The sequence below is a fragment of the Puma concolor genome, chromosome C1, assembly GCF_028749965.1.
Source record: "Puma concolor isolate L17-30 chromosome C1, mPumCon1.1.hap2, whole genome shotgun sequence".
Taxonomy (NCBI): Eukaryota; Metazoa; Chordata; class Mammalia; order Carnivora; family Felidae; genus Puma; species Puma concolor.
The window spans coordinates 186,840,853-186,847,454 of record NC_141674.1 but is presented as its reverse complement, the minus strand read 5'-3'; positions in this window follow the sequence as shown (position 1 = coordinate 186,847,454).

The following is a 6,602-nucleotide window of genomic DNA, read 5'->3' as shown; positions in this document are numbered from 1 at the left end:
TGTGAAATTCTTTGCTTATGTGATTCTCTTTGAAGTGCTTTTGATGACTTGGCCTTAGGAGAGCTCTTCTGAGTTGTGGATTTCTGTGAGAAGAATGGCTTTTTGAATAAGGAGAGCTTGCAGGCTTTATCTGTTGGGAGCATTATTCAGGAAGTTTCTGGCCCCTCAAGCTCAGGTGTTCAGCCACAGTCAGCACAGTAGAGTGGTCTGTGGGTTCATAGTCTAGCTAGCTTCTTTCCCCTTGACCCTAGATTCGGGTTGTTCTCTAAACACTGGTCGTATCTTAAAATGAAAGCTTCTGAACTCTTAAGTATATGGAATCAGAAGGGGAGAGAATCCGTTGGTGACATTACTACAGCAAAACCAGCAGGTCTCATCTGAGCTGCTGTTTTGTGCTAGGACCATCTTATGCTCCTGGAAATAAACGCCTTGGGAACACAATGAGAAGGAATTAGATCACCTAAACTTTTAAAAATAAAGCTCAAAATGTGTGGAACCAAGAGCAGTTCTTAACCACTGAAAAATAGATTTTTTTTTCTTCCCATTGGATATGGGCAAAGGAGATGATCTCACCTACAAATTTCCATAACTATATTTGGATCTAAAGAATACACTTCAGTCATGTCTATCTTCTTCACTGTGCAACAGCCGGGCATGAGGAACAGGCTCAGCCCTTAAGTTCCCCTCTCTGCTGGCAGTGCGCCCCTGAAGGGCAGGTGAAGAGGCCGCCGCGCTTCGCATTTCGGGTTGCCGCAGGCTGCAAGGCCAACCTAAGAGGCCTGGCTCCCGAGGAGGCTCCCCCTACCGGGAGTCCGGAGCAGTGCTGGTGGCCGGGCCCAGGGTGGCACAGCCGCCTCCCTGCCGCCGTTTCCTTCGTGGCTTCGCTGGTGGGATCAGCGAGCTGCCGCCGGCGGGGTCGACCCGCGCGGGGCGGAAGCGCTCGGCCCGGGTAACGAGCATTTTCCTGCATAAGCAATTAGCTGTGAATAAACATCTGAAACGGCGGCTCTGTAAACCGAGTGCCCGCCGCGAGCTTCTAACGAGCGGGGCTGCGTGGGGGGTGGGGCAGGATGGTAAGAGTCTAGGCCCGGGAAGGAAGGGGGTGGGGGATTGTGCAGGGAGGTGCCCCATCACGCGCTCCCCGAGTTCAGAGGCGCTTCTTAAGTTACCAACAAAGTCAGGGCCGATCCCCGGAGAGGTAACCGACCGTCCGGTTACACTGCGCTCTTTTTCCCCGCCTGGGATCTGCGCGCGTTGCAGGTGGTCAGTACAGTCTACCCCGACACCAGATGCTCTTCGAGACCCGGATTCCGGGAGCGAGTGCCTCTGCGGGGCGCAGCCACTTTGCACCCGTCGGCCCCGATACAACCGATAGTTAATTGGGGCCTTCGAGTGTCTCAAGTCAAGGTGAGCAGAGGAGTCCTCCAGCCTCCCGCCCTCGTCTTCGGGGCTTCTCGCCCGGGGCTTAGGTCCCGGTAGCACCCCGAAGGCAAAGTCGTTCGGGGTGACGGACGCGGGCCGAATTTGTTTCAAAGTGGGAGGATGCTTGCACGTGTTCGGGGATGCCAGCTTGTTCAGGGTGCGCGCTGCAGGAGCTCCGGCGAGGTTGCAGTTCTGGCGCGCAGGTTTGGGCGATGAGCACTTGGCCGGGTCCAAAGAGTCATCAGTTCTGCCAAAGTGGGCGCTGCCCTGGGTACTTACAGGAGCGGCGAGTGGATAGGGAACAGAATACTGAAGAGCGGTCACCTGGGAAGCCAAATCTGCAAAGTCTCGCCCAATCCTCGGGGCATTTTATGTAGAGTAAGCTATTGGACTATAGCAGCCCTACACTTATCTAACAAACATAAAGACATGAAAAAAAAGAAAGAAAGAAAGAAAAAATATAAAAGGGTGAACGTTTGGCCCGTCGCGGAGCATCTCGCCCTTCTTGCCTTCTCCGCAGGCCTAGGCTGTCTTGGAGGGCAGCATAAGGTGCAGTGGGTGTCACCCCACCGCCTCTCCCCTCTGAGATCGTGACCCACCCCCCTGACCCAGGCGGAAACCCACCAGCTTGGTGCAGCCTGAGGCTCCTGTGCCCAATCTTGGCATCCATGGCTGAGGCGGGGCCTAATCTAAGGGCCCCGGTGGGTGTCCGCAGCCGGCCTCACCGCAGACCAAGTTCCTAGGAATCCGGGGAAAGAAAGGTGGACGCTTCCGGCGTCTCAGCCTGCTTCCCGGGAGGCCTTGGGCGCAAGGGTTGCGACCCGTGAGTGGAGAAGGTGAACTCAGCTGCAAGCGCAGCTGCCTTTCCTGTATGGGTCTCTCGTCGGTCAAGACACACCGGGAGGCTAAAGACCTTCCCGAGCCCCCTGCGCTTCCTTGCCCACCTGGACTGAGCAGGAGCCGAGAGAGCTGATGTCTTTTCAGGGCACTCTGGGTTCCCGGGCTGGGGACGCTGGGAGGGAGGGAGTTGGGGGGTGGAGGGATTCGTTTACGACCTGCTTCTGTCTTCTCTCTTCCTTTTCAGAATAAACCAATGCTTTGGCGGTTGGGCTCTTACAAAGACGGACTTTTTAACCCCCACCCCCGATTTTTCTCGAAGGTTTTGCAATATCCCCCACCCACCCACCTTTCTCTAACCTGCTTTCTCTAACCTCCTTTCCCGGAAAATGTAAGTAGTATATGTGAAAGGCAACTTAGCCCAGTGTCTGTAGCAGAGCTTCAAGCTGAGTGCGAGAGGAGGAGGCTTCACTGAACGTTTTGGTGTTTCCAAAGTTGCTGTTTACCCTTAGCAAAGTAGGTGGGCTTGTTGGCCATTAAGACGCCGGGCTGGGAGCACCCGGGCAGTGTGCACCTCGCAGGAGGAAGGTCTGGCCTCCTACTCTCTGAGCTCGAGGGCCCTCAGATCAGCCAGGGGCCAGGATCAAGCTCCTAAGGGAGCAGCAAAAGTCAGACACGTAATCTCACTTCTTTACCCTCCCTCTCCCCTACCATCACTTTTTTCTTTCTTTCTTTCTTTCTTTCTTTCTTTCTTTCTTTCTTTCTTTCTTTCTTTCTTTCTTTCTTTCTTTCTTTCTTTCTTTCTTTTTCTTTTCGCAGACTGTGTAATAGGCAGGTAGCCTGGAAGCTGCGATGTAGGAGTTGTGAGAGATCCTGGGGCTGGCACTGCCCTTCTGGATTTAGGAACCATCTGGGGGAGGAGGAGGGTCAAAGGGGCATCCGCTTCTTTTGAACAAGGGCGCGGTTTACTTCCCGCAGGCGGCGGGCGGGGAGAGCTCAGAGCGGAGGGCTCCGTGGGATGTCTCTTTGAGCAGGTAATTCTGCGGCGGGGTCGAAAGCTGGTGACTGACACTCGGTGACGGCAACCAGGCGGGGCAGCGCCCTTTCCGATTATCAAGATGATTAACCTCCGGGCCTTGCCTCTGGTGGGATCTCCGCTCCCCACTCAGCTTTTCTCTCACGGGGATTAGGGGGCGCTCCTTTTAAAAGAGGGCCCGAGGGTCGCGGCCTTGGCCTTTCCATAGCTCCACGCGGCCTTGCATCTAAGCGGAGCTGGGGAAGGTGGGGGCGGCACGCAGATCCATCCCTGCTCGTCGCCCACCTAGCTGAGTCGGGTTCACCGGGCCGGTCCCCCGCGGTCCCCCGGGTCACCTCCCCCCGCAACCACTTGTCTGAAACTTACCAGATTCCAACCTTAAGGCAGAAAAAAAAGTGTTTCATATACAAACCGATCAGGGTATTTGCAGATAATTGCGAATGTCAAATACTCGGGCGTGATGACAAAGTGCAGAGATTGCCAGGACCCGAGCTCCGCCTGAGGGGCGGGGGCTGCTGGCGAGGCTCCCGGGCCACCTCACGCCTGCTCAGAGGAGGGGAGGGGGCAGTCAGCCGCAGCCGCCTAGCCCATTTAACGGAATTGGCTGTTCCTTCGACCCCTCTGCGGTGGTGCTGATTCACGGATTCATCCACTGCGTCCACACTTGAGCCTGGCGCGGGAAGGCGCTGCGACGGTGGATACAGCCCCGGCCCAGCTACCCCCCCCCCCCCCCGCCCGCCACACACGCACAGGCACCCTAGGGAAAATGCACGCACGATGGGGGTTACTGGGCCTCAGTTGGACGCCAAGGCCCAAAGCCCTGCCAAACAGCGTTACCAGAGCTACTGCCAGCTGTCACCCGCTGCTGCCTGACACGGGGCGGGGGGGGGGGGGGGGGGGAGAAGGGGGGAGGGGCGAATCACATTCCACTTTGCGGCCAACTGCTGCACCCGTCTAGTGCCGGGACTAGTCGTTTACAGATATAAAAACAAAATTTTTTAAAGTCCCCTAAAACTCGACCCTCTAACCTAAGTCTCCTGCCCTGCTTGGAGGAGGCCGAGGAGGGGGTTTGCCCTGGGAACCCCAGCGCATACAGCCCACCAAAGTCGACACCATTAAGGCCTTGGCTACAGCAAAGGTGGCTGCTCCTGGCAGCTTTCAGGACAACTCCTCTGAGACTCCCCCCCCCCCCCCGCCCCGCCCCGCAGGCATGCTCAGAATGTTTTAGCCCCCCCCCCATCCTATCTAAATATATGGATCTAAAATATGTTGGATTTCAAATCTACTGAAAACCGAGGGGATCGACTATAGATGGTGTGATGAAGTTAATGGCAGGTCCGCAGCTTTCCGGGGGGTGGGGTGGGGGGAGAGGGTCAGAACTGCAGGGGCAGCGGGAACGTGGGTGCTATCTCTGGGGGCTGGACGTGGGGAAACGAGAGAAGAGGCGCACACACCCCATACGGAGTCTTGACGGGTACCACAGGCAACATAAGGCTCTGGCTCACGAGTCCCGGGTAGCTGGACAAAGTAAGGGGAGGTGAGGAGGCTGAGCGACCTTTGACACACTGGCCCCTTTCCTTGCCGAGGACTGATGAAGTGGTGAGATATTCTGGAAAGTGGGGGTGAGGAGGGGAGATAGAGGGGGTAGAAGGCAGGAGAGAGGAGGGAAGGGTGGGCCACTGCTTATGCTAGGGCAGCCAGGCTGCTAGGGAGGGAAGTTCAAGAGAGCAAGTTGGGGCGTCTGTCCCGCATCCCTGTCCCCGACCCTTAGCCTCCCCGCCCCTTTGCCATCGGGCGCCTGAAGTCAGCATCTCCCTGAAGCCCTTAAAGTTTTACAGTCCAATTGTCTGAGGTTTCCGATGATGACAAATTAGGAAAATGCTTCTGCTGCAGCCTCAGCACCTAAGTCAGAGAGTTGGGGGGAGGGGAGGGTACTGGATGCAGGGCTAGGGTAAAAGAAGAGACTTGCCTCCCGGGGCTTTCTTTGTGGGGTTGGGGCCCGGGAGAGCGGAGGACTAGGTCCTGGGGCTAGGGAATGCTTTGGTAGCCCGGAAGCCGGGTCCACAGAAATCCAGCGCCTGGCTCCTCAGCTAAGGGGCACCAGGAGAGCTCTGAGAGTTCAGCCTTTCTTGCCCTTACCGGGAAGGCCTCGTCTTGCAAGAAGACCTTACTGGGAGCCATGGGGACAAGCAGGGTGGCAAACTCTGGGGGAGTCTCGTCCAGGTCCTGTGAGGCCGGTGTGGACGGACAACAGCATCCATCTCCAGCCTGGGCGGGCAACAGGGGACCCACAAGTGTCAGATGTGATTCTATTTGACTTTCTAAATCAAAGTGCATTGATTGGGGCCCAAGGAGTTCACGGCACATAACTGTCTTAATTAAACCTGCTGTAAACAGACAAATCACTTCTCCTCTTCCACATAGAGCTCTGGGAGATTGCACGGGGTCTGGCAGAAGCTAGGCTTGGGGGATGCTCTTTAAAGAAAGGAGTGTAAATGAGGCAAAGGAAAAAGAAAAAGTGGAGCTTCTTCGACCTCAGAAAACAGCTTAACTGAAAACAAAACTCCAAACAGCCAGAAGGTATGGGATGGGGTGAGAGATCCTTAAAAGCCAGGGGACAGCCTGGTTGATGGAGCGGCTCGGTGGGGACCCGCCGGACCAGGGTGGGACCTGCAATGGAAGTGCAGGGAGGGAAGGGGAGGCCTCAGGTTGTTTGGGGAGGCTGAGGTGCTCCTTGCTGAGGCTCTTATCTACCCCACTCAGCCCTGCGCCTTCCTTCCCAATCCTTCCATCTGCCTCTGCCGTTGTTCTCGACTTCTGGCACTCGGAAGACAGCACCAAGAGGACACGCCCTCCCTTAACTTGGTCAGCGTGGGGGACACGGGGTCGCCGCGGTGAGTGCCCTTAGCTCGTAGCCACTACGGTGGGGCACTAGGAGCCTGGTGATGGCAAGACTGGAGAGTGCGGATGGGAACTAGAACTCAGCCTGAGCAAATGGGAAGGGAAGTTGTCTGTAACCCTCTGGGAAAAGCGGGAAACGGGGCGTAAACACCCATAGCTCAAGGTTCACTCCCTCTTCAGCCAAGTGCCGACACCGTGGCGCGAGCTCAGGAAGCTAGACGAGGGTCAGGCGCTCCGGTCCCGTCAGCCCGCGGGTGCGGAGGAGAGCTTGGGGCAGTGGCGGCGTTGGCGCTGGGAAGGGCCGGTGGGACTCCATTCTCTGCCTGGAATGTGCAAAGGGCTGGGTCTATCTCCGAGTAACTGGGCCTCCGGAAGTTACCTGGCAGAAAGCAACCCTCGAGCTGAC